Genomic DNA, 27766 nt, shown 5'->3' with positions numbered 1-27766 from the left:
ACAAAGATAAATTCTATTTTTTAAACATCATACTGTGATGAAACATTTTAAAAAATATTATTCCTAATTCCCTTTTCAAACCCATCCCTTGTGAAAACAGAAATAACATTTAACTGTAATATCATGTTAATATCATGTTAAATGTAATGTCTTTATGCAATTGAGTGCAACCATGTTTCTTCTTTTGATATGCAAGCTGTTTTTTGGTATGCACCTATTCAGACTAGTTCTTGATGTGCCATCAGTTTTCTGTTATTTGTATGTTAGCTTTCTGACTGAGCACTCCACCCTTCACCAAGCTGTGATTTTAATTACATCCAATTACATTTGGTTCCTATCTTCCTATAAATATAGGCTTTACCAAGTTATTAGCCAGAGGTAAGTGTTCACACTAGGCAGTTAGATTAGGGACCCATTTGATCATGAGATTACCTTGACGATGGTGAATGGGCTCACATTTTTTGTCCAAATTTTGTGCTAAGCATCTCATCTGTTTTTTCAAAATTTCAAAAGCCATTATGCTATTCACACTTCATATATTTCATATTGACATGCCTTAATGCAATTGAGTGCAACCATTTTTCTTAGGCCGGTTTCACATTAGCGCATTTTCAGCGCGCGCACGGCCGGGGGTAGCTCCGCCCCCAAGCCGGCTCTCTGCCCGGCGTGCCCGCCCCTTGCTTGTAGCGCCGCCTACTAGCGGACAGCGGCGCCTGCGATCGGCGCACCCTATCTTTAGCATAGGGTGCGCAGATCGTGCGCAGGCCGTGCGCTAGTTGCGCTTTGACCTGCGCTGCGCACTTTTGACGGTGCGCCGTGCGCGCCAAAATCCGAAAAGTTTGATTTTGGCGCGCACGGCGCACCGTCAAAAGTGCGCAGCGCAGGTCAAAGCGCAACTAGCGCACGGCCTGCGCACGATCTGCGCACCCTATGCTAAAGATAGGGTGCGCCGATCACAGGCGCCGCTGTCCGCTAGTAGGCGGCGCTACAAGCAAGGGGCGGGCACGCTGGGCAGAGAGCCGGCACGGGGGGGGAGCTACCACCGGCCGTGCGCGCGCTGAAAATGCGCTAATGTGAAACCGGCCTTATTTTGATATGTAAGCTATTTTTTGGTATGCACCTATTCAGACTAGTTCTTGATGTGCCATCAGTTTTTCTGTTATTTAACTGTAATAAACATTTTCCAATTTATTGATGTTGGCTCAAGTATATCTTTTATAAGTCAGAAGAATCTTCTCATTTGTTAGTGAATTCAATATTAATAATGCTGCTATTATAGAATCTTCTTCCAGGATTATTGATGCCACTTTCCTTTTTTATACAGCCTCACAATTCCACAAGTGTGTATTGAATATATTTAAATAAAACAACAACCAATAACAGACCATGGGGCATTCCCCTTACGAGTTTTGGCATCTCTCTAAAAGACACATAATTACTTTGCTTTCTACATTTAGCTAAATATCAATCTATTTACAAAGCTTTTTACCAACTTCTAAGTGCTTAGATTGTACTGTAACCTCCTGCCAGGCACTACATCAAATCCTTGGCAGTAGTTTAAAAAGACACATTTTTTGTACAAACTTCTAATTACTTTCAAGGAACTCATATTGTTTTTTTTTTTCTTAATTTTGTTTGTACTTAATTGTTTTTGTGTTCATTAATCCAGTCTGATACCGTTAATTTACGTTCTAAATATGCAAACTAGAATATCACAAAAGCAATTATATACTGAAGGTGGCTACTTATTTTAAGGTACTGTCACACTTAGCGATGCACCAGTGATCCCGTCAACGATATGACCCAGTCAAGATCGCTGGTGCATCGCTAAGTGGTCACTAGTGAGCTTCAAAACAGGCAGATCTCACCAGCGACATAGCAGTGGTCGGCAGTCGCTACTTAGGCCTGTTTCACACTTCCGTTTTTGACCATCAGTCAAAATCCGCCGGTTTTTGAAAAAAACGGATCCGCCATTTTTTTTGGCGGATCCATTTTTTCCCCATTGAGTTGCATTACTGGCGGATCTTGACGGATGGCCATCTGTTGGATCCTTTTTTTGTGGATCCGCCAAATTTTTTTCGTCCGCCGACATGCTTGGACGAACCCTGCAACATTTTTTTTGCTGCAGGATCCGCATTTTACAGTGCGCATGCCCAGAGAAAGGAAGTCAGCTGGGAATTTAACCCTGAAATTCTTTCTGGCGGACGAAAAAGTTCTCTCTCTCTCCTTCCCGGGCAGCGGTTCCTTTAAAATTCTTCATTCGGCGGATCCGTAAAAAAAACGGATCCAGTGGCATCCGTTCACATCAGTTAGGAACGGATCCGCTTTCTGCCTTTTTGGCAGATTTTGACTGACACAAAAAACTGAAGTGTGAAACAGGCCTTACCTGTCAGACGAGGCGATAAAGACATCTTCCCGCCCGCATCCACGTGTTGCTCGTCGCCACAGCAGGAAGCTGACGACGAGAAACGGCCCAGGCCCTTCTGGCGCGATCAGCGATAACCAGTGGGGGAGCCGGTCGGAGATAAGTATCACACATAGCGATATCACTAGCAATATCGCTGCTACGTCACAAAACCAGTGACGTTATAGCGATATTGCTAGTGACATCACTTAGTGTGACGGGCTCTTTACCCCAAAGGGTGTAGTCTGCTATTTCTTACAATATTATTTTCCATTGCATCCTCTGCAGAAATGTAGCTATGGTTCTCTAGGACGAAGGGCAACTTTTGGCCCTGTCCCCTTCCCCACTAACTAAGTACTTATTACCTTAAAAACCAAACAAAAAATAAAAAACAAGCACGTAAAACACATTCACAGTACTGCAGAAAAGTTTTGGACAGGTATGAAAAAATACTGAAGTGAACATAATAATCAATGTATGGTGTGACCATCCTTTGCCTACAAAACACCTTTAATTCTTCTAGGTTCACTTGTATGTAGTTATGGATTTTGTACAATAATACTTAGGCAGGAGCATACATAGAAATCATGGGGCCCCATAGCAGAAAATATATCTGGGCTCATTCCCCACCCCCACAAAAAAAGGCAGAGGAGAGCATATCTCACAATTTTGCATCTCAGGGTATGTGCACATGTAGTTTTTAGTCTCTGCGGATTTTGTAGAGAAAACTGCAGGAAATCCGCAGGACAAAGTGCTGCGGTTTTTCTGCGGTTTATCTGCGGATTATCTGCGTTTTTTCTGCGGTTTTGCCCTGCGGTTTTACACCTCATAATGGATGAGGTGTAAAACCGCAGCGTTTCTGCACCAAACAATTGACATGCTGCGGATTGTAAACCGCAGCAAAACCGCCCGGAAAAAAACGCAGCATGTGCACAGCTTTTTTTTATTTCCATAGGAAATGAAGGTACTGTACAACGCAGCAAAATCTGCTGCGTTTCTGCAGAGCCAAAAACGCTGCGGAAACGCAGCAGAATCCGCAGCGTGTGCACATACCCTCAGAGTAATTGATTGTTCTCTTAGTGAATCCAATCCCTAGTTTCCCCTTTCATTGCTCCCTCAAAGTCCCTGGAGCTTGGAACCTATCTATCCCTGTCCCAGGGGTACGCTTGAAGATAGAGATGCCTGGGTCTCTGACCTTATTATGCTTCTGTTAAACCCTTATCTGTCCCCTCCCCACCCAGATTAGGTACAGGACAGAAATGTAAGATAAGCAAGACACAAAGACAAAACAGGGATTACAGAAAATCACTATCATACAAAGCACTCATCAACAATAGGGGTGAGGATAGGGACTCCACTCCAACTACTCCTCTTTAGAACTAGCACAGGAAGACAAATATTTTTAAATGCTCAGGGCCAGAATATATAGAGGGAGTAAATCATAGGCAGTTAGAGCTGAGAACAACTAGGCTGTATGGTCTCAACCAGCATGGAAAGTGCTTAACCCTCTCAGCACTGAATGAAAGGAAATCAAATTAAAAAAGGACATGAATCACACCGTCTCTAAAGAGGACTGCGATTCATTACCCCATGTGACCTTCCAACTCCTGGTCTTCCAGGGGGACGTGACCCCCCTCTTAAAAGTACCCTCCTTCTAAGAGGGGCCACTGTACCTTCAGGACTGGATGGATGGGAAGCATGGAAGGACCAAATTATTTTACTGGCATTACCATACCCCTTCCAGTGAACCAAGTATTGTAAAGAGCGGCAAACCACATGGGAATCCACAATTCTTGCCACTTTGAACTCCAAATTACCATCAATAATAACCGGTGGAAAACATTGTAGATTTTGAGAGTTAGAGGAAGCTGAATGTGAAAAGCCACAGGTTCACTCTCATAAAAATAAACAAAACCTGGATTAGCCCATGCTTTTCCACACAACCAGTTGACAGCAGCACATAAAGTGTTTGCAATATTCTATATTTTAATGAGGTCCACCAGTTGTTGCCTTTCAGCGGTCTATGGATGACCCTCCTCACAATTTCTTTCAGGCTTTGCATTTTCTGCTAAACCTCTATGACTGTATAAGTACATCAACTACACTTTTAAAACATTTTCTTTCAACTTTTTTTATGGATTCAATGACTCATCCATTCAGTTTAAGACAATTATTGCTGCATTACAGTGGTATGTAAAACTTACAAAAAGCGTAGAAAAATATTTCAGTATTAGATTACTCATCCATAGAGTATTACGTGCTATCTGGGACATTTGGTGGTATGTAACAGTACAAAAAAGCAATTGAAAATATTTTTGTTTGCTCACATTTCTTATCCATACTCTATTCTGAGTTCTGGTGTACATTTTTGCAATATATAACACTGTAAAAAAAGTTTAAAATTTTTCTGTGTTACATTTCTCAGCCATATAGTATTAGGTGTTCTTTGGTACATTTCATTGGTATATAATCCTCAAAAAACTTGTTCAAAATGTTGTCGCTTTATTGATCACCAATAGCCTATTCCGTGATCTAGAGTACATCTACTTGGTATATAACCCTCAAAATTTATCGGCATTATATTGCTCATCCATAGGGTATCACATCTTCTTGGTACATTTTGTTGCTATATGAGCTGCAAAAAACTTGTTAAAAATTTATCGGTATTATATTGCTCATCTACAGATTTTTTTTACATATTCTTGATTAGATTTCCTTATCAGTGTTATTTTGCACATCCACACATTTTTTTACATTCTTGGGTAGGTTTCAGTGGTATATAAGTCTCAAAAAACTTATTTAAAATTGTATCAATATTATATTGCTCATCAATAGACTATTCCGTGGTCTGGAATACATTTCTTTGTTATGGAAATGTTGTTAAAAAATGTATCAGTATTATATTGCTTACCCATAAGTTATTCCGTTGTCTGTAGTACATTTTGTTGGTATATAACCCTCTAAAAACCTATTTGAAATTTATCCATATTATATTTCTCATTCATAGGGTATTACATCTTATTGGGTACATTTCATTGCTACATAATCCTCTAAAAATGTGTTCAAAATTTGTGGGTATTATATTCCTCACCCACAGGGTTTTACATTTTATTGGGTATATTTAGTGGCCATTTAAGCCTCAAAAAACATTTGCAAAATTTATCATTATTATATTACTCACCCTTAGGGTATTACACCTTCTGGGGTATATTTTGTTGCTATAAAAGCCTCAAAGCCTCAAAAAACTTGTTAAAAATGTATTGGTATTATAATGCTCATCCATAGGGTATTAGATCTTCTTGGGTATATTTTGTTGCTATATTAGCCTCAAGAAACTTGTTAAAAAAAGTATCTGTATTATATTGCTCACCCATAATAATAATAATAATAATCTTTATTTATATAGCGCCAACATATTCCGCAGCGCTTTACAGCTTAAAAGTTTCAAAACACAAGTCATAGGTAGCAACGTTAACAATACAATAATTAAAGCAAAATGAGACAACCCTGCTCGTGAGAGCTTACAATCTACAATGAGGTGGGGGTGATACAAAGTACAGGTGTGTATTTACATTGATGTATTTACAATTATGGTCCAGCCATCTTGAGGGAGTGAGGGATGGATGGAGATAGTGAATGGGCTACTCATGCACACTTACACATAGAATGATTTTGAGTAGTGAACGTGATAGGCCGCTCCGATCAAATGTGTTTTGAGGGAGCGCCTAAAACTAATTGTTGCAAATTGTGGATAGTCCTAATTTCTTGGGGTACAGCATTTCATAGGATTGGCGCAGCACGGGAGAAGTCTTGGAGTCGGGAGTGGGAGGTACAGATTAGTGCAGAGGTTAGTCGAAAGTCGTTTGCAGAGTGCAGCGGTCGGTTAGGCCGATAGACAGAAATGAGAGACGAGATGTGGGGGGTGCTGCACTGTGGAGAGCTTTGTAGGTGAGAACAAGTACTTTGAATTGGATCCTATAGTGAATGGGCAGCCAATGTAAGGACTGGCGAAGAGCAGAAACGTCCGAGTACCGATTAGCCAGACAGATGACCCTGGCTGCTGCATTAAGTATGGACTGGAGAGGAGATAGTCGAGTAACGGGGAAGCCAATTAATGGAGCGTTGCAGTAATCCAGGCGGGAGTGGATCAATGCTACAGTGAGGGTTTTTGTAGTTTCCATGATGAGAAAAGGGTGGATTCTAGAGATGCTCTTTAGGTGTAAGCGGCAAGAGCGGGCAAGAGATTGTATATGGGATGTGAAGGAGAGATTTCTGTCAAACATAACACCCAGACAGTGCGCCTGCTGCCGGGGTGTTATTGTGGTGCCACCCACGGAGAGGGAAATATCAGATTTAGGGAGGTTAGTAGATGGCGGGAGCAGAGGAAGTTCAGTTTTGTAGAGGTTGAGTTTCAGTTGAGATTGGACATGATGTTGGAGACTGCGGACAGACAGTCACTGGCATTCTGTATTACAGCGGGGGTAAGGTCGGGGAATGACGTATATAGTTGTGTGTAATCAGCATAAAGATGGTACTGAAAGCCAAATCTGCTGATAGTCTGTCCAATTGGGGCCCTGTAGAGAGAAAAGAGAAGGGGGCCAAGGACTGAGCCCTGAGGTACCCCAACAGCGAGAGGAAGAGGAGATGACGTGGAGCCAGAGAACAAAACACTGAAGGAGTGGTCAGAAAGATAGGAAGAGAACCAGGAGAGAGCATTTCCTTAATGCGTAGTGACTGGAGTCTAGAGAGTAGGAGATGGTGGTCAACAGTGTCGAAAGCTGCAGATAGGTCAAGAAGAATGAGCAGAGAGTGGTCACATTACGTTTTGCTATCAGAAGGCCATTGGTCACTTTGATGAGTGCAGTTTCAGTCGAATGTAGGGGGCGGAAGCTGGACTGTGAAGGGTCTAGAAGGGAGTGAGTGGAGAGGTAACGGGTAAGGCGGGAGTAAACTAGGTGCTCCAAAAGTTTAGAGATGAAGGGGAGATTGGAGACTGGTCTGTAGTTATTTGTGCAGGATGGGTCGAGGGAGGGTTTCTTTAGTAATGGAGTAACAATGGCGTGTTTGAAGGAGGATGGGAAAATGCCTGAGGAGAGGGAGAGATTAAAGATTGTAGTTAGGTGAGTTGTGATGACTGGAGAGAGAGACTGAAGGAGATGTGAGGGAATGGGGTCGGTAGTGCATGTGGTCAGACGAGAAGAAGAGAGGAGTCTGGAGACTTCTGTGATGGGATCAAATGTGGAAAGTGAGCCAGGGGAGATGCAGGAAGGGATGGGAGTCACAGCACTTGGTGGTTGGGAGGAGATTTCCTGACAGATATTATCTATTTTTTCTGTAAAGTGGGAGGCCAGGTCATCAGCACAAATGTCTGTGATAGGGGCTTGTGCTTTTGGCCTGAGGAGGGAGTGAAAAGTGTCAAAAAGTTTATTGGGGTTGTTGGCTAGTGAGGAGATCAGGGTGGTGAAGTAGGTCTGTTTGGCGAGGTGAAGGGCAGCATTATAGGTTCTTAACATGAATTTGAAGTGGATGAAGTCTTCTGGTGTGCAGGTTTTTCTCCATAGGCGTTCAGCACTCCTAGAGCATCGCTGGAGAAGTTGAGTTTGTGGTGTGAGCCAGGGCTGTTTTACTCTGTGCTTGGAGGTTCTGAGGGTGAGGGGAGCTGCTAGGTCAAGGGTGCTTCTAAAAGTGTTGTTGTAGTGATGAACAGCCAGATCAGGACAGGAAAAGAGGAGATTGGGGACATTGATGAGTGCAGGGAGTCTGAAAGTGTCTGAGGGTTAATGGCTTGTAGATTTCTGATTGTGTGGTAGGTAGGAGTGAGCTGGGGTGGGCAAGGATTTGTGAGCTTGAAGGATAGTATGTTGTGGTCAGAGAGTGGAAGCGGTGAGTTATTTAGGTGGGAGATTGAACAGAGCCGGACAAAGACCAGATCAAGGGTGTTACCGTCCTTGTGTGTCTCAGAGGCTAAGAGCTGCGAGAGGCCTAGAGAGGTGGTTAATGATAGAAGCTGGGATGCAAATGTGGAACTAGGGCTGTTATGGGGATGTTGAAGTCTCCCAATATAAGAGTTGGTAATTCTGAGGACATGAAGAGCGGCAGCAAGGCAGAAAAGTGGTCAAGGAAGTGGGTGGGTGAGCCTTGGGGCCGATACACGACCGCTACTCTGAGGGAGAGGAGACGGAAGAGCCTGATGGTGTGGACCTCAAAAGAAGGGAATGAAAGTGATGGAACTGGGGGGATGACCTGTAAAAGTGCATTGTGGGGACAGGAGTATGCCGACTCCACCACCATGTCTGTTTGTGTGTCTCGGGGAATGAGAGAATTGTAAGCCACGATAGGAAATGGCAGCAGGAGAGACAGTGTCAGAATCCTGAATCCAGGTTTCAGTGAGGGCCAACAGATTAAGAGAGTTGTTCAGAAATTAGTTGTGCAAGAAAGGAAGCTTGTTACAAACAGACTGTGGATTATTCCAGAGAGCACAATTAAAAGATGGAGATGAGAGAGTGAAAGTAATATTAATAAGATTATTATGGTTTTGATATGAGGTAGGGTAGGGGTTGAGGTTGAGGGATAGTGGACCAGGGTTGGGGGAGATGTCCCCTGCAATCAGTAGGAGTAGGAAGAGCAAATAGTTATTGGAATTGCAAGTAGTTTTTTTCTGTGATGTGTTTGGGCAAGATGGGCTGAGGTTTCTCTGGAAGGTGAGAAGTGCATGGGAGCGGTACATAGGAGAGGGAAGTATAGAGGGGTTGATGTGTATGAGTCGTGAAGGAGGGGGGATGGGGTGGTGAATGTGGATGGCAAGGGAACACTGGAGGATAGAAATAAAGCACATGGCTAAAAGGGAATGCAAAGTGTGGGTTATCTGATTCCTGCCCTGATTAACTGCCATGGATAACTGTTGTTTTCTTGATGCTTAGCTTCTGTGATGCTTTGCTTATGGGATGCCTGCGTGCACCCCTCACTGCGTGCTTCCCCTTAGGAACTACTACATATATAGGCCACACTACAGGGTCAGGAGAGAGGGATTGTGGGAGCTGGTTTGGTATAATTTGGCAGCTGGGGCCAGCACACCAGGGGGTGGTTAGATGATCAAAGGCAGGAGACCAGGCTGCATCTATATACTATAGCACCTTCCACCTGATAAGATCTAGAGATGCCCCAGTCACGGATATAAAACAGTAAGTATAAAATACAGTGCAACAACTGAATTATACCAAAGCTTTAGCAGGCACATAATGTAGCAAAATGGTAAAGCGGAAGGCAGACAGCAATCTGAAGTATGGAGTTGTACCATTTGGATCTATTGCAGCAGAAATGACAGTCAGTAGAGGTGGAGAGTTCTACCATTCAGGCTGCTTTCTCAGTGAATGGAGTGAATACATGCAGGGTGGATCAGTTCAGAAGTTGAATGATTTAATTACCATTTGGATCTATTGCAGCAGAAATGACAGTCAGCAGAGGTGGGGAGTTCTACCATTCAGGCTGCTTGCTCAGTGAATGGAGTGAATACATGCAGGGTGGATCAGGGTGGACCATAAACTATAACATGGTCTGGAGTACATTTCCTTGGTATATAAGCTTTCAAAAACCTGTCTAAAAATGTATCAGTATTATACTGCTCACGCATAAGGTAATACATCTTCTTGGGTACATTTCGTTGCTATATTAGCCTCAAGAAACTTGTTAAAAAATGTATCAGTATTATATTGCTTGATATAGAAGGGTTAATGTTTTTCCTTCTTTTGCTAGAATTTGGTTTTATACTGTTGTAGCCTTATAGTCTCCGATTCAAGGATTTGATACTTCTTATCTCATATGCAATGTTTTCAAGAGTCTGCAAAAACATGTTTTGAGTACATGGTAAATAAAGTCATCATGACCTGGGTAATGGGGGAGGGGCTACATGAGTTACATTAAGCTACATTGCTGTAAATGGTATAAAATTGCATGCTTGGGTGAATAAACAGAAAAGTGACTTGCTCCCAACCAGTGTGCACTCTTTTCTCCGAACGCTCATTATTTGAGGGCCTAACCTCTTAATTCGGCCTCACTGGTGATCCGGCATATCTGACATTGAGTCAGAACGAAAACCGCTACAACAACATCAGTAGGGTATTACATCTTCTTGGGTGCATTTTGTTGCTGTATAAGCCTGAAGAAACTTGTTAAAAAATGCATCAGCATTATATTGCCCATCCATAAGGTATTATGTCTTTTGGGGTGCATTTTGTAGCAAATATATTATACCAATCATTTTTTGAGCAAGTTCTTTGAGGCTTATATATCACAGCTAACTGTACCCAAGAAGATGTAATACCCAATGGATGAGCAATATAATAACAAATAATTTTTTACATTTTTTTAGCATTTTGGTTCTTGCGATCGATTAGATCGGCGATTGCGCCAGCCACAGGGCACAGCTGCGGTCACGCTGTGACCGCTCTGTGCCCTGCTGATGACCTGGCCATGACCTGCCTAGGAATCGGAGCTGTGAGCTCCGATCCTAGGCAGTTACCATGGTCACCAGGCAGAGCAGGCATTGATGGGATCGATATAATAATTCGATCCCACCAATGACAGGTCACAGCAGCGATGTGACCGCTCTGTGAACTATCCCTGACCTGCCTCTGACCTGTCTGACCTGTCTGCAGGGGTCCTCACTCTAGCTGAGGATTCTAGCAGAGAAGTCGGATGCAGCAAGAGCTCCTGTGCTGGGTATTGTGGTGCCACAGCTTGTAGCATCACAATCCCTGCAGAAGAAAGAAAACTACAACTGTAAGTGTTAATTGATCCCTGATCCTCTGCCCAATCTATCTTCACCCGCCCAATCTATCTTCATCCCCCCTTCCCCCCTCCACCCCCCCTTTTGCGCCACCTCCGTGCTCGCTTTTTTTCCTTAGCCCCCTTTGCGCCACCTCCGCACACACATCCCATTTTTCATTTTTTTCACCCCCCTTTGTGCCACCTAACTACAACCCTAAGTGATCCCTGCCCAATCTCTCTTCATCCACCCCAATCCCCCCATCCCTGTTATGATTGAGTCACCATAGGAGGCAAAAACAGAAATGCTAGCTAAGTCCAGAAAACCAGAGAAGTTGGCAACTATCAGATTGCAGACCCCTGAACCTATCAACACAACTAGCAGTAGCCGTGGGGGGTTCCTACGATGACCTAGACCCCTCGATCACAGCCGGAGAGATACATAGGCCTAAAGAAGGAAAGGGGAAATCTAACTGCCCCAGAGCAGACCCCAAAGCAAAAGGCAGCCCCCCACATATAATGACGGTGAAGCAAGATGAAAACACATACACAGACAGAAAGACAGGCTGAGCAAAGACGGGGCCCAAAAACTACCTAGATAGGAACGGATAGGAAGGCTGCTGTCTGCAATCTGCCAAAACCCTATCAGAGACAAGAGCCAACAAGCTGATATGAAAATGGCCCTGAAGCAACTAAGCTTCAAAAACTAAATCAGCACTCAGGTACTTTCAGAAGACAGAGCTAACGGAACACTGCACACTCCAGCAGAGAGTGGCAGAATCCAGAAAGCAAGAAAAACAAAAACAAATCTTAAATGCAAAAAGGCAAAACAGAAAACTTAGCTTTAGGAGAGCAGGAATCAGACTGGTGTCCAAGAGTCCACAGAGAAATCACCCGCAGGGCAGAAAGGGCGTAGGCTGCCTTAAATCCAGTCAGTGACTCCACTCAGCCAATCGTCTTCATTAGTCCCAGGTGCCTGATAATCAGGCTCACTACCTTCCTTCACTAGAATAGGGAGTTCACCAGGCCTCAGTGACAGAGGGGAGAATGAACTCACAACACATCCCCCTTCCCCCTATTTTTACCCCCTCCACCCCACTTTTGCGCCACCTCCGTGCGCAGCTGCCGAGCATTGATCAGTGACGCAGTTCACCGATCAACACTCGTGCTTGCTTTTTTTCCTTAGCCCCTTTGCGCCACCTCCGCACACACATCCCGCAGCCGCAAAACTTTGATAAGTGACGCACATCACTTTTCAGAGCTTGTGCCTGCCGTTTTTCATTTTTTTCACCCCTTTTTGTGCCACCTAACTACAACCCTAACTGTTGATCCCTGCCCGATCTCTATTCATCCACCCCAATCCCCCCAGCCCCCTCTTTTTACCCCCCTTTGTGCCGTTTCCGTGTGCACATTTAGCAGCCGCCGAATTTTGATAAGTGACGCAATTCACTTATCAAAGTTTGTGCCTGCTGTTTTCCATTTTTCTTTTCACCTCCCCCCTTTGAGCCACCCCTGTGCACACATCCAGCAGCCACTAAATTTTGATAAGTGACGCCGTTCACTTATCATATCTAAGACCTGCTGTTTTAGACTTTTTTTCACAGGTATTTTGCTCCCCATTTCCTTTTAGCTTTTTCTTACAGGATAGTGTGCACCAATCACTAGCCCCCCCACCACATACACAGTTATAAGTAAAGTACACCTAAGCACCATATTTACACAAAAAAATGTCCCGCCCATCACGTTCCTCCCAACAGCGCTATTCAATGGAGGAGGCATATGCTTTACTTGTCTCCGACACTGATAGCGAGGATGACGATCTGACTTTTCTTTATTTTTCGGATTCTTCATCCTCTTCCTCTTCCCCTTCCTCATCTTCCTCCTCGGGTCCTGCGGAACCGCCACGCAGACGCTCCAGGACAGAAGATGAGGCAGTGCCCACCATGCCCGCAGCTGAGTCAGAAGACCCTGTGTGCACCTCGTCCCCCGATTCCTGATTTTGTGGCAGAATCAGGAATCAAGTTTGACACCACCGGCCTCACAGAAATTGACTTTTTCAAAGTCTTTTTCTCTGAGGATTTTGTTAACCTCATGGTGGAGCAAACTAATTTGTACGCTCGGCAATTTTTGGAGCAAAACCCGCGTTCATCCTATACTAACTGGTCTCCTGTGGACGCAGTTGAAATGATGCAGTTTTGGGGCCTGGTCCTCCACATGGGGATCCTGAAGAAGCCTGAAATTCAGCAATATTGGAGTGTTGATATTTTATACAACACTCCAGTGTTCGAAATGGTCATGGTCTGGACGCGTTTTCAGGCCATCCACAAGTTTCTGCATTATAACGATAATGCACAGTGTACCGCACGAGATGACCCCAACTTTGACCGTCTGTTCAAAGTTCGGCCGGTCATCGAACACTTCAACAAAAAGTTTGCGGAAGTGTACGTGCACCAAAGGAACAGCTGCGTGGTTGAGTCCTTGGTCCATTTCAAGGGAAGGCTTGGATTCCGTCAATACCTGCCCAGTAAGAGGGCCAGGTATGGAATCAAACTCTATAAGCTGTGTAGAGTACCTCAGGGTACACCCACAGGTTTAGAGTGTACGAAGGAAAGGACACCAGGATTGAACCCCCTGAGTGTCCTCCTGACCTTGGAGTGAGTGGGAAAATTGTGTGGGATTTGGTGCACCCACTGCTGGATAAAGGTTATCACCTCTACACTGATAACTCTTATACCAGTGTCCCACTCTACAAATCCCTCTCTGTGCGAGGTACCGCAGCTTGCGGTACTGTCTGCAAAAATCAGAGAGGCCTCTCGAAGACGCTACTTGGGCAGATGCTACGAAAAGGTGAGAGCAGGGCCCAATGTAGCGGCCACCTACTGGTGGTCAAGTACAAGGACAAGAGGGATGTCTTTATCTTGACCACCATACATGGTGATGGCAGCGCCCTCAGCACTGTACGGGGTACCTCTGCACAGGTCAGCAAACCTGAATGTGTGCTGGGGTACAATAAAAATATGGGGGCATTGATCGCTCTGATCAACTCCTCCAACCGTACAATGCTTTGAGAAAGGCCAAGGTGTGGTACAAAAAGCTGGCCGTGCACATCGTCCAATTGGCAATGCTCAATGCATTCCTGCTGTCACAATGTGCACACCACACCAATATGTCGTACCTTGAGTTCCAGGAGGTAGTGGTTAAGGCCCTGATATTTGGCACTCTGGAAGGAGCGCGCCCCAGAACTTCCAGAACTGAAGGTGCTCGTATTGTACTAGGTCAGCATTTCCCGGGGGAGGTCCTGCAAACTACAAAAAGAGGTAAATCGCAAAAAAGGTGCCGAGTGTGTTACAAAAACAGAATACGCAAGGACACCATTTATCAACGCGACACCTGCCCCGAAAAACCTGGCCTGTGTATGAAGGATTGCTTCAAATTGTACCACACCTCAATGCACTACTAAATTACTTTACCGCAAACATTAGATTAGTTGGGGAACATCTAGATAAGTTCCTTGGGGGTCTAGTTTCCAAAACAATGTCACTTGTGTTGTTTTTTTACTGTTTAGGCACATCAGGGGCTCTGTAAATGGAAAATGACGCCTGCAGACCATTCCATCTAAGTCTGCATTCCAAAACGTCACTCCCTTCCGATCTCCGACATGTGCCTAAACAGTTTTTTCCCACATATGGGGACCAGCGTACTCAGGAAAAATTGGGCAACAACTTTTGGAGTCCAATTTCTCCTGTTACCCTTGGGAAAATTAAAAATTGGGGACTAAACAATCATTTTGTGGGCACAAAATAGGATTTTTTATTTTCACACCTGGGCAGAATAAACTTTAGTGAAACACTTGGGGGTTCAAAGTTCTCACCACAAATCTAGATAAGTTCCTTAGGGGGTCTAGTTTCTAAAATGGGGTCACTTATGGGGTGCTTCTACTGTTTAACCACATCAGGGGCTCTGCAAATGGAACATGACGCCCGCAGACCATTCCATCAAAGTCTGCATTCCAAAGCGTCACTTCTTCCCTTCTTAGCCGCGACGTGTACCCAAACTGTAGTTTTCTCCCACATATGGGGTACCAGCGTACTCAGGACAAATTGGACAACAACTTTTGGGGTCCAATTTCTCCTGTTACACTTGGGAAAATTAAAAATTGGGGAGTAAACGATCATTTTTGTGGGCACAAAATAGGATTTTTTATTTTCACGCCTAGGCAGTATAAACTTTAGTGAAACACTTGGGGGTTCAAAGTTCTCACCACACATCTAGATAAGTTCCTTAGGGGGTCTAGTTTCCAAAATCAGGTCACTTGTGGGGGGTTTCTACTGTTTAACCACATCAGGGGCTCTGCAAACGGAACATGACGCCCCAGACCATTCCATCAAAGTCTGCATTCCAAAGCATCACTTCTTCCCTTCTGAGCCCCGACGTGTGCCCAAACAGTAGTTTTCTCCCACATATGGGGTACCAGCATACTCAGGACAAATTGGACAACAACTTTTGGGGTCCAATTTCTCCTGTTACGCTTGGGAAAATTAAAAATTGGGGAGTAAACGATCATTTTTGTGGGCACAAAATAGGATTTTTTATTATCATGCCTGGGCAGTATATACTTCAGTGAAACACTTGGGGGTTCAAAGTTCTCACCACATATCTAGATAAGTTCCTTAGAGGGTCTAGTTTCCAAAATGGGGTCACTTGTGGGGGGTTTCCACTGTTTGGGCACATTGGACGCCATGTTGCCTTTGACGAGCCCTCAATCTCAATTCCAGCCAATTTTAGGTTGAAAAAGACAAATGGCGCTGCTTCCCTTCCGAGCCCTGCCGTGCACTCAAACAGTGGTTCCCCCCAACATATAGGGTATCAGCGTACTCAGGACAAATTGGACAACAACTTTCCATGTCCAATTTCTCCTGCTACCTTTGGGAGAATAAAAAATTGGGGACTAAACGATCATGTTTGTGGAAAAAATATGAATTTTTATTTTCACGCCCGGGTGTTATAAACTCCTGTGAAGCCCTAGGGGATTCAAGGTGCTCACCACACATGTAGAAAAGTTCCTTAGGGGGTCTAGTTTCCAAAATGGGGTCACTTGTGGGGGGTTTCCACTGTTTGGGCACATTGGGGGCTCGTCAAACGCAACATGGTGTCCAATCTCAATTCCAGCCAATTTTAGGTTGAAAAAGTCAAACGGCGCTGCTTCCCTTCCGAGCCCTGCCATGCGCCCAAACAGTGGTCCCCCCCACATATAGGGTATCAGCGTACTCAGGACAAATTGGACAACAACTTTTGGGGTCCAATTTCTCCTGCTACCCTTGGCAAAATTAAAAAATTGTTGCTAACAGATCATTTTTGTGACTAAAAAGTTAAATGTTAATTTTTTCCTTCCATGTTGCTTCTGCTGCTGTGAAGCACCTGAATGGTTAATAATCTTCTTGAATGTAGTTTTGAGTAGCTTGAGGGGTGCAGTTTTTAGAATGGTGTCACTTTTGGGTATTTTCTGCCATATAGACCCCTCAAAGTGACTTCAAATGTGAGGTAGTCCCTAAAAAATGGTTTTGTAAATTTTGTTGTAAAAATGAGAAATCGCTGGTCAACTTTTAGCCCTTATAACTTCCTAACAAAAAAAAATTTTGTTTCCAAAATTGTGCTGATGTAAAGTAGACATGTGGGAAATGTTATTTATTAACTATTTTATGTCGCATAACTCTCTGGTTTAAGGGCATAAAAATTCAAAGTTTGAAAATCGCAAAATTTTCAAAATTTTTGCCATATTTCCATTTCTTTCATAAATAAACGCACGTTATAGTGAAGAAATTTTATCACTAAAGTGAAGTACAATATGTCATGAGAAAACAATGTCAGAATCGCCTAGATCCGTTGAAGCATTCCAGAGTTATTACCTCATAAAGGAAGAGTGGTCAGAATTGTAAAAATTGGCCCGGAAGATAACGTGCAAACCACCCTTGGTAGTGAAGGGGTTAAAAATATATTGTCATTCTATTGCTGATCCATAGACTTTTACATATTCTTGGGTTGATTTTGTGGCTATATAAGCCTGAAAAAACTTGCTCAACAGTTTTGTCTCATTTTTTTCTATGCTGATTTGTCACAAAAACCTGATGCCAGCAAAGTGAATGAGAAACCTAAGGCTACTTTCACACATCAGGTTTTCGGCGTCAGGCGCGATCCGGCGTCGTGCCGGAATGCCGGATCCGGCAAATGTTTTGTAAAACCTGATGTGCCGGATCCGGTTTTCTGCCGGATCCGTCTTGTTCTTGACAGACAAAACCGGATCCGTCTCATCCGGTTCATCCGTTTTTCTATCCGTTTTTCGACGGATTACGCCGGATCTGATTTTTAAAATTGACCCTTGTGGCCTTCCGAACGGGATTGGCTACTGGAAAACTATATATAGCATGTTCCTACAGCCCTTCTTTGACAGGTTGTAGAGGAGAAAGTGCAGGTTGGAGAGAAGAGCAAGTTACTGGCGAAGATGGATGTTGTCATTGGAAATATTACCACTAGAAGTTCTGTGACGGTTTCAGTAATGAGGGACAATTTTGCACTATACTTTATGTCACCTCAAGGCAGAGTACACTGGCAGGATGACAGAGTGTGAAAGATTTGTGCCCTACCAAACTTGTGTACCTTCTGGACCAACAGTATATACCTTTGCCAACCAAAGTTGGCTATCTTGTCATGGTCTTACTATTTTTAGCTTAAGGCCACAGGTGTGTACCTGGTTGTGTTTTATGCAAAGTATTTCACCTTTTAACAAAAGTTGTGTACATTGTTAGGAAATCACCAACAATAAACACAACTTTTCAGGTGAAATACTTTGCTTCAAACACAACCAGGAACACAACTGTGGCAAAAAGCTAAAATTTACCCACAGTTATATACCTGGTTTTGAATACCTTTTTACCTTTTAAATACCCTGTATTTAACCTTTTTTTTAAACATATTTCGTCGCAGAAAGAAATGACAGACAACCAGTGTAAACAATAATTTAACTTTTATTTAAAATTTTTTTTTTTGTGTAAACTGTTTTTAAAGTTAAAAAAACTTTTTTAATAAAGGTTTGAAACCAACCAAATGGGCATTTTTATTACAAAAAATACATTATAACTCGGTGTAGTGTGGGGTGGAAATACTGCTGGAGGGGCTGCGGGACACTTCGACAATGGGAGTGTGGAGAGAGGACTGGGATCGTGGTGGGGAAGGAACAGTTAGAGGTGATGGTGTGGAAAAAGATACAGAATGGGTGGACATGTGGGAGGCAGAAGAGGTGGTGGGCGGTGGAGTGGAGGGTTGGGCAGGGACTGTAGGAGCAGATGATGTTGATGGAAAGTTGTATGGGGAAGGAGTTTGGTACGGGGAAGGAGTTTGGTACGGGGCAGGTTGCTGGAAGTGGGGAGATGTCTGGTACTGGGGAGGTTGCTGGTACTGGGAAGGTTGCTGGTACTGGTGAGGTTGCTGGTATGTAATAGGAGGGGGAGGATGGAAAGTGGCTGGAGGGGGTGCAGATGTAATAGGAGGGGGAGGATGGAAAGTGGCTGGAGGGGGTGCAGATGTAATAGGAGGGGGAGGATGGAAAGTGGCTGGAGGGGGTGCAGGTGGAGGAACTACAGTGGTGGGAGGTGGAGGTTGGGAGGTAACCTGCTGTAGAGCACCGTGGCACGAATGCATTACATGCATCTGCTGGGTAGGAGATAGTGTTGCCATGCGCTCCACAACAGACCTGAAAAAGGTGTGGTTTGGCGAAGATCTTGCTTCTGAATGCATGGTTTGCAGAAGTGTCTTCACCTCCAGAATGCTGGAGTTGATCTGCTGAAAGCCTGCGGAGATTTGCTCTGACAAGACTTTTAGACAGTTCTGGAAAGATGCATTCAGATGCAAGAACTCTGGCGCATAACTCTTTTTCCTGACCCCTCTGCCGCTGCCGCCCAGTACCCGCAGGTGTACTAGAGGTGGCAGGGGCAGAAGGGTGGGGTAAAGGGAAAGCGATCTCCTCACCAGCAGCTTCATGTAATGTAGGTGGCCACGATGCTCCTGTGCTGGTGGATGGGACAGATGGGTCGAATGTGTGGGAAGGCTGGGAAGGTGCAGATGTACCGGGGCGGTCGAAGTGTCCCTCGGTGCCGGTCTCCTCAGGGATCGCCTCAGAAGGGTCCAATCGTGCAGGCTCCCGAGTGCTGCTCACCATGCTGTGGAATAAAGAGAAAAAAAAACAATTAAAATACTGACATGGTATGGCCCTGGCTGAAAAAAAAAAGTTACATCTAACATTTTTTTTCACATATGGTGTGTAATATTTACCTTCTAGTGACCATTGTTTCCCGGAGGAACGACAGGGCTTGTGCGTACTTGTACTTGCTCCTGCGTCCTCCAGATCCACTCGGGGCCCGCATCTCTTTATTGAACTCCTTCTTGAAACGATCCCTCACAGACCGCCACCAATTTACAATTCTGTTCCCTGAAACGAGAAAGGAGTGGTTAGTATACAACATCAGTGTTTCACAAACTCCAGTCCTCATGGTCCCCAGGGGTCATGTTTTCAGGATTTCCATAGTAAATAGAAATCCTGAACACATGATCCGTGGGGACCATGAGGACTGGAGTTCGGGAAACACTGGTTTACATCAAGCAACCGCTACTGTATATACTTACGCTCTTTAATCTGGGCCCGAACATCGAGGTCCTCCCAGCGGCCCACAAGGAGCGAACAGATTTCCTCCCAGAGTCGTCGGGTAACGATAAGGTCAGCGTGGCGGCGGTCAGCCATATTCCAGAGCGGCTCCATTTCTCTGACGAGATCGATGAGGTGGTCCACATCGAGTCCTCCATCCTGACCGTCAGAGTCGGGAGCACGCTGTGAAGGCTGTTAAAGAAAAAGACAAAAATAACATAATTAGCCTACACAAAAGAAATGAAATAAAAAGTGCAAAAGAACAAAGCAAAAATATTTATACTTACACGCTGGTGACCGCCGCGTTGCTGTCGCCGACGACCCTGGGAGGCACTGCGAGGACCTCTTGGCCGAGCACCAGATTGGGAAGACTAGAGAAGAAAACAAAAAATGTTATGTCTTTGGATGTAGGCATTTGTTTGCTGTGTGTGGTCTGCAGAACATTGTTTTCTATGTGTTGTGTGTAGTGTGATGTTGTGTTTCTGCGTTTGATGCAAAAAACTTACCAATTGTGAGCCCACTCCAAGCGTCTGTCCACCCCTTCCTTCTTCTTCTGGGAGCTCCTCTTCATCTTGTGAATCCTGTTTTGAAATAAAAGGCAATGAATAGACATATATTACAGAGATGATGGATTTTGGAAATAAAAACTTACCGTCAAACGCTGACGATGCGAGGGAGGGCTCCCAGAAGATGATGTGCTGTCTTCCTGGTGGCCACACTCCATGCCTGTGGGTGGTGTTCCACCTGCTGCCATTGCTGCTGCTGCTGCATCTATTGGGCGGCTGTTGAATAAAGAGAAACAAAGGGCCAATGAATATCTTGATATTCAATAGCCCTAGTTTGGAGGAATGGGGGATTTGATAATTACCGTCTCTCATCTGCTGCTGGCCTCCCCTCCTCAGCATGTTCCATTTGCTGCTCCATTTGGGGTGGTGGTGGTGCTGATGGTGCTGCAGTGGTCTCCTGCCTTCTCCTGCTGCGCTTGGTTGCTTTCTTGGGTGGCATGTTGGGTGTGGCTGTGGGTCCCACTGTCTTGCTTTTATATATGTCTTGTGGGCAGAGCTACTGAGCATGCTCAGACCAAAAAAACCGGATCCGGCGCATTGCGGCGCTCATAGACTTTCATTGTGTGAAAAAGCCGGACGCGCCGGATCCGGCGTGTCCGGCTTTTACGCCGGAGACAAAAAACGTTACAGTAGCCGTTTTTTCCAGACGCCGGATCGCAACACATTGCCGGATCCGGCGAAAACCGGATGAAACGCATGGCCATCCGGCGCGATCCGGCGCAAATGCAAGTCAATGGGGGGGAAACCGGATCCGGCATTGCATTTCGCCGGATCCGGTTTCTGTCAAAAGCGCCGGATCGCGCCTGACGGCGAAAACCTGATGTGTGAAAGAGGCCTAAAGTGTCATGCACATGGTAAGTATTTTTGAATTGCAGATTTGGTGCAGAAAATAATCTGCAGCATGTGAATTCTCTGTCTGTTTGTGCCCTGCATTTTTCATCATTGACTTCATTCAAATCAATCAAAAACGCATGTTTTTACAGCTGTGTTTTTCCTGGCAAGAGATACAGAAATGGTGCAGAATTTAGTCAACGTGTCCATGTACCCTTATCGGTATTATATTGCTCACCCATCGACTATTCTGTGGTCTGGAGTACATTTCCTTGTTACATAACCTTCAAAAGTGCATAGCCTTTTTGAGTCAAGGAGTACCACTAAATGACAATTTGAACAGCATGTGTATGAAGCCCTCCTTTATGTCTAATGCAGGGTGTATCTGAGTGCCTAATGTTCCTATTTTTTTAATAGCAAAATAAATTTTAGTTTACTTAAATTATAATTATTTTTAAATCCTTTTTAAATTTTGCCTTATATACAAGTCATTATACAGGAAAAAATGTTTCTTCACATTTTTTCCCTGTGAAATGCAATTTCTCGTCAGTTTGGAATGTTTTATTGTCACTCCTTATAGTTGAGTAAAAGTTTGACTCAATTGTTCTCAGCATCGATCTGGAAGTCAGATGCTTCCAGGGTCCAGGGTAAATGATTAAAATTGATGGTGTCGGCCCTTTAAAGAACAATGAGGGTGAAATCATAGAGAGCGATGTGGGAAAAGCAAATGTTTTAAATACTTTTTTCTCAACAGTGTTCACACAGGAAAAAGATTTGCCAGGGGAAATGCAGAGTGATAATGTAAACTCCCCATTAAGTATTACCTGCCTAACACAGGAAGAAGTGCAGAACCGCCTTAGTAAGATTAAAATTGACAAATCACCAGGCCCTGATGGCATTCACCCTCGGGTATTAAGGGAGTTAAGTAATGTGATAGACAGGCCTCTATTCCTTATATTTAACCCCTTTCTGCCATGAGACGCACAATCCCGTCCATGTGCCTTGGGACTTAATTCCCAGGGACGGGATAGTACGTCATAGCGATCAGCGGCGCCCACGTGGTGAGCGCCGCTGATCGCGGCCGGGTGTCAGCTGACTATCACAGCTGACACCCGGCACAATGTGTCAGGGGCAGTCACGGACCGCCCCCGACACGTTAACCCCTTGCACACCGCGATCAAACACGATCGCGGTGAACCGGGGGTTAAAGGGAAGCATCGGCAGGGAGGGGGCTCCCTCCGTGCTTCCCTGAGCCCCCCACGGCAGCGCAATGTGCAGCGCTGCTGCGGGGGGCTCCTTCCCTGCAGGCCCCCGAATCCAAGATGGAGACGGGGGCCTGCAGGGAGCCGGCTTCCTCAGGGCCTGCAAAGCGCAGGCATGAGGAAGTCTGCAGCAGTGCCTGTGACAGATCGCTGATCTGTCACAGTGATCTGTGATGTGACAGATCAGCGATCTCTCACAGGACAGTGATGTCCCACCTGGGACAATGTAATAAAGTTTAAAAAAAAAAAAGTGTTAAAATAATTAAAAAAAAAAATCGCCAAATAAATTAGAAAAAAAAAATATTCCCCCAATAAATTCATTTTTTGGAAATCAAAAAATAAATAAAAGTACACATATTTGGTATCCCGCGTCTGTAACGACCTTCCCTATAAAACTGTCCCATTAGTTAACCCCTTTATTGAACCCCTTAAAAAATAAAAATTAAAAACGAAGCAAAAAATAATGATTTATTATCATACCGCCGAACAAAAAGTGCAATAACGCACGATCAAAAAGACGCATATAAATATCCATGGTACCGCTGAAAACGTCATCTCATCCTGCAAAAAACGAGCACACAATACAGCATCATCAGCAAAAAAATAAAAAAGTTATAGCTCGCAGAATAAAGCGATGCAAAAATAATTATTTTTATATAAAATAGTTTTCATTGCATAAAACCGACAAAACATAAAAAAAGACATAAATGAGGTATCGCTGTAACCGTACTGACCCGAAGAATAAAGCCGCTTTATCAATTTTATCGCACGCGGAACGGTGTAAACGCACCCCCAAAAGAAATTCATGAAACGCTGGTTTTTGTTCATTCTGCGTCCCAAAAATCAGAATAAAAAGCGATCACAAAATGTCACGTGCCCAAAAATGGTACCAATAAAAACGTCAACTCGTCCCACAAAAAATAAGACCTCACATGACTCGGTGGGTCAAAATATGGAAAAATTATAGCTCTCAATATGTGGTGATGCGAAAACTATTTTAACAATAAAAAGCATCTTTCAGTGTATGACAGTTGCCAAACATAAAAACCCGCCATAAATAGTAAATAAAACCCCCCGTTGTCACCCCCTTAGTTAGGGAAAAATAATAACATTAAAAGAAAATGTATTTATTTCCATTTTCCCATTAGGGTTAGGGCTAGGGCTAGGGTTAGGGCCAGGGCTAGGGTTAGGGCTAGGGCTAGGGTTAGGGTTAGGGCTAGGGTTAGGGCTGAGACTAGGGTTAGGGGTGTGTTGGGATTAGGGTTGGAGTTAGAATTGGGGGTTTCCACTGTTTGGGCACATCAGGTGCTCTCCAAATGCAACATGGCATCTGATCTCAATTCCAGCCAATTCTGAGTTGAAAAAGTCATATGGTGCTCCTTCCCTTCCAAGCTCTGCCATGCGCCCAAACAGTGTTTTACCCCCACATATGGGGTATCAGCCTACTCAGGACAAATTGCAAAACAACTTTTGGGGTCCAATTTCTCCTGTTACCCTTAGGAAAATAAAAAATTGGGGGCAAAAATATCATTTTTGTGGAAAAAAATTATCTTTTTATTTTCACGCCCGGGTGTTATAAACTTCTGTGAAGCACTTGGGGGTTCAAAGTGCTCACCACACATCTAGATAAGTTCCGTGGGGGGTCTAGTTTCCAAAATGGGGTCACTTGTGGGGAGTTTCAATAGTTTAGGTACATCAGGGGCTATCCAAACACACATGACACCCGCAGACCATTCCATCAAAGTCTGCATTCCAAAACGTCACTACTTCCCTTCCGAGACCCGACGTGTGCCCATACAGTAGTTTTCTCCCACATATGGGGTATCAGCGTACTCAGTACAAATTGGACAACAACTTTTGGGGTCCAATTTCTCCTGTTACCCTTGGGAAAATAAAAAAATTGGGGACTAATTGATCATGTTTGTGGAAAAAATACGATTTTTTTATTTTCACGCCCGATCGTTATAAACTTCTGTGAAGCACTGGGGGGTTCAAAGTGCTCACCACACAACTAGATAAGTTCCTTAGGGGGTCTAGTTTCCAAATTGGGGTCAGTTGTGGGGGGTTTCCACTGTTTAGGTACATCAGGGGCTCTCCAAAAGCAACATGACACCCGCAGACCATTCCATCAAAGTCTGCATTCCAAGACATCACTACTTCCCTTTCGAGCCCCGACGTGTGCCCATACAGTAGTTTTCTCCCACATATGGGGTGTCAGCGTACTCAGGACAAATTGAACAACAACTATTGGGGTCCAATTTCTCCTGTTACCCTTGGAAAAATAAAAATTGAGGGTGAAAAGATCATTTTTGTGGAAAAAATATGATTTTTTAATTGTACCGCTGTACGTTATAAACTTCTGTGAATCCCTTGTGGGTTCAAAGTTCTCACCACATATCTAGATAAGTTCCTTGGGGGGGTTTAGTTTCCAAAATGGGGTCACTTGTGGGGGGTTTCCACTGTTTAGGTACATCAGGGGTTCTCCAATCATGACATGGCGTCCGATCAGAATTCCAGCCAATTTTGAATTGAAAAAGTCAAACGGCGCTCCTTCCCTTCTGAGCTCAGCCATGCACCGAAACAGTGGTTTCCCCCCACATATCATGTATCAGCATACTCAGGACAAATTGCACAATAAATTTTGCAGTCCAATTTCTCCTGTTACCCTTGGCAAAATAAAAAAAATTGAACCTGAAGTATTTTTTTTGTGAAAAAAAGTTAAATGTTCATTTTTTTTTAAATATTCAAAAAATTCCTGTGACGCACCTAAAGGGTTAATAAACTTTTTGAATGTGGTTTTGAGCACCTTAAGGGGTGCAGTTTTTAGAATGGTGTCACTTTTGGGTATTTTCTATCATATAGACCCCTCAAAGTGGCTTCAAATGTGATGTGGTCCATAAAAATAAAATGGTGTTGCAAAAAAGAGAAATCGATGGTCAATTTTTAACCCTTATAACTTTCTAACAAAAAAAAAATTTGGTTCCAAAATTGTGCTGATGTAAAGTAAACATGTGGGAAATGTTACTTATCAAGTTTCTTGTGTGACGTATCTCTGTGATTTAAGGGCATAAAAATTCAAAGTTGGAAAATTGCGAAATTTTCAAAATTTTTGCCAAATTTCCGTTTTTTTCACAAACAAACGCAAGTTATTTGAATGAAATTTTACAACTAACATGAAGTACAATATGTCACGAGAAAATATTGTCAGAATCACCGGGATCCAAGGAAGCGATTCAGAGTTATTACCTCATAAAGGGACAGTGGTCAGAATTTTAAAAAATGGCCCGGTCATTAATGTGCAAACCACCCTTGGGGCTTAAGGGGTTAAAGACTCTATAGAAACAGGGTCTGTTCCTTTTGATTGGCGGCAAACAAATGTGGTACCAGTATTCAAAAAGGGGTGTAAATGGGAACCTGGAAACTATAGGCCGGTAAGCTTAACATCTGTTGTGGGTAAAATTTTTGAAGGGTTTCTAAGGGATACCATTATGGAATATCTCAATGTTAATAAACGTTTAACTCCATATCAACATGGATTTATGAAGGATCGCTCCTGTCAAACTAACCTGATCAGCTTCTATGAGGATGTAAGCTCTCAAATGGACCAAGGAGAATCATTGGATGTCATTTATCTCGACTTCTCTAAAGCATTTGACACTGTCCCACATAAAAGATTGGTAAGTAAGATGAGAAAGCTTGGGCTAGGGGAAAATGTGTGTAGATGGGTAGGTAACTGGCTTAGTGATAGAAAACAAAGAGTGGTTATTAATGGTGCATACTCAGATTGGGCCAGGGTTACTAGTGGGGTACTACAGGGTTCTGTATTGGGCCCCCTACTATTTAATATATTTATTAATGATCTAGTGGATGGCTTACACAGTAAAATATCAGTATTTTCAGATGATACAAAACTATGTAAGGTAGTTAACACAAAGGAGGACAGTTTGCAACTACAGACAGATTTGAGTAAATTGGAGAATTGGGCTAAAAAATGGCAAATGAGGTTTAACACAGATAAGTGTAAGGCTATGCACATGGGAAGGAGAAACAGATGCTATAATTACTTACTAAATGGGAAACTGCTGGGGAAATCAGACATGGAAAAAGACTTAGGCATCTTAGTCAATAAGAGGCTAAATTGGAGTGCCCAGTGTCAGGCAGCTGCCACCAAAGCAAATAGGGTCATGGGATGCATTAGAAGAGGTCTGGGGACATGAGATGAAAACATAATTCTCCCTCTGTACAAATCACTCGTCAGACCACACTTGGAGTATTGTGTGCAATTTTGGACGCCGGTGCTCAAGAAAGACATTACTGAACTTGAAAGGGTTCAAAGGCGGGCTACTAAAATGATAAATGGAGTTGGTTCACTACAATACCCAGAAAGGTTATCAAAATTAGGTCTATTTACTCTAGAAAAGAGAAGACTTAGGGGAGACCTAATATATATGTACAAGTATATCAGAGGGCAATACAGTGATCTCTCCAATGAACTGTTTGTACCAAGGACTGTGACAAGAACAAGGGGGCATTCTCTTCATTTGGAGGAAAGACAATTTCTGCACCAGCATAGAAGAGGGTTCTTCACGGTAAGAGAAGTGAGGCTCTGGAATTCTCTTCCTGAGGAAGAGGTGATGGCCAATTCACTGAATGAATTTAAGAAAGGAATGGATGCTTTTCTTGTGAGTAACAGTATAGAAGGTTATGAATAACATAATATTATAGGTAGATGGTTGACCCAGCTTAGGGGAAGGAATTTTATTCCCTATGGAAAAAATTGGCTTCTACTCTGTGGGTTTTTTGCCTTCCCCAGGAACAACAATGCAGAACAGCTGCACTAAAAATAGGCTGAACTAGATGGACATAAGGTCTTCCTTCAGCCTTCAAAACTATGTTACTATGTTACTATGTTCCCCATGCAGTTCTCCTTCCATTAAGCACTTTTTCCATCCACTTGAACATTTTCACTGCCCCAGCCCTCTTTGTAGGGCGTGCTGGAACAAAGCTCGAGTTTTTTATTGACTCCCATTATACTTGTAAAAAGGAGGATGCGAGTATTAGGAATCGCTCGGCTCGAGCAATGAGCACAAGAACATTTTAGTACTCGCTCATCTCTAATGCCTATCATTGGAACTGCCCAAGACAAGAGAGAAAGCTATGTAAGTGAATTCTGTTAGCCTGACTATACACAATTTTGTAAAAGTCCTTGACAAACTGTGATTCTAGATAATAAGGAACTGCAAAA

This window comes from Dendrobates tinctorius, unplaced genomic scaffold (genome assembly GCF_039654945.1).
Source record: "Dendrobates tinctorius isolate UK_male_01 unplaced genomic scaffold, ASM3965494v1 ptg000240l, whole genome shotgun sequence".
In the NCBI taxonomy this organism is placed as follows: domain Eukaryota; kingdom Metazoa; phylum Chordata; class Amphibia; order Anura; family Dendrobatidae; genus Dendrobates; species Dendrobates tinctorius.
The sequence above is the reverse complement of the archived record's forward strand: the minus strand, read 5'-3'. Positions refer to the sequence as shown.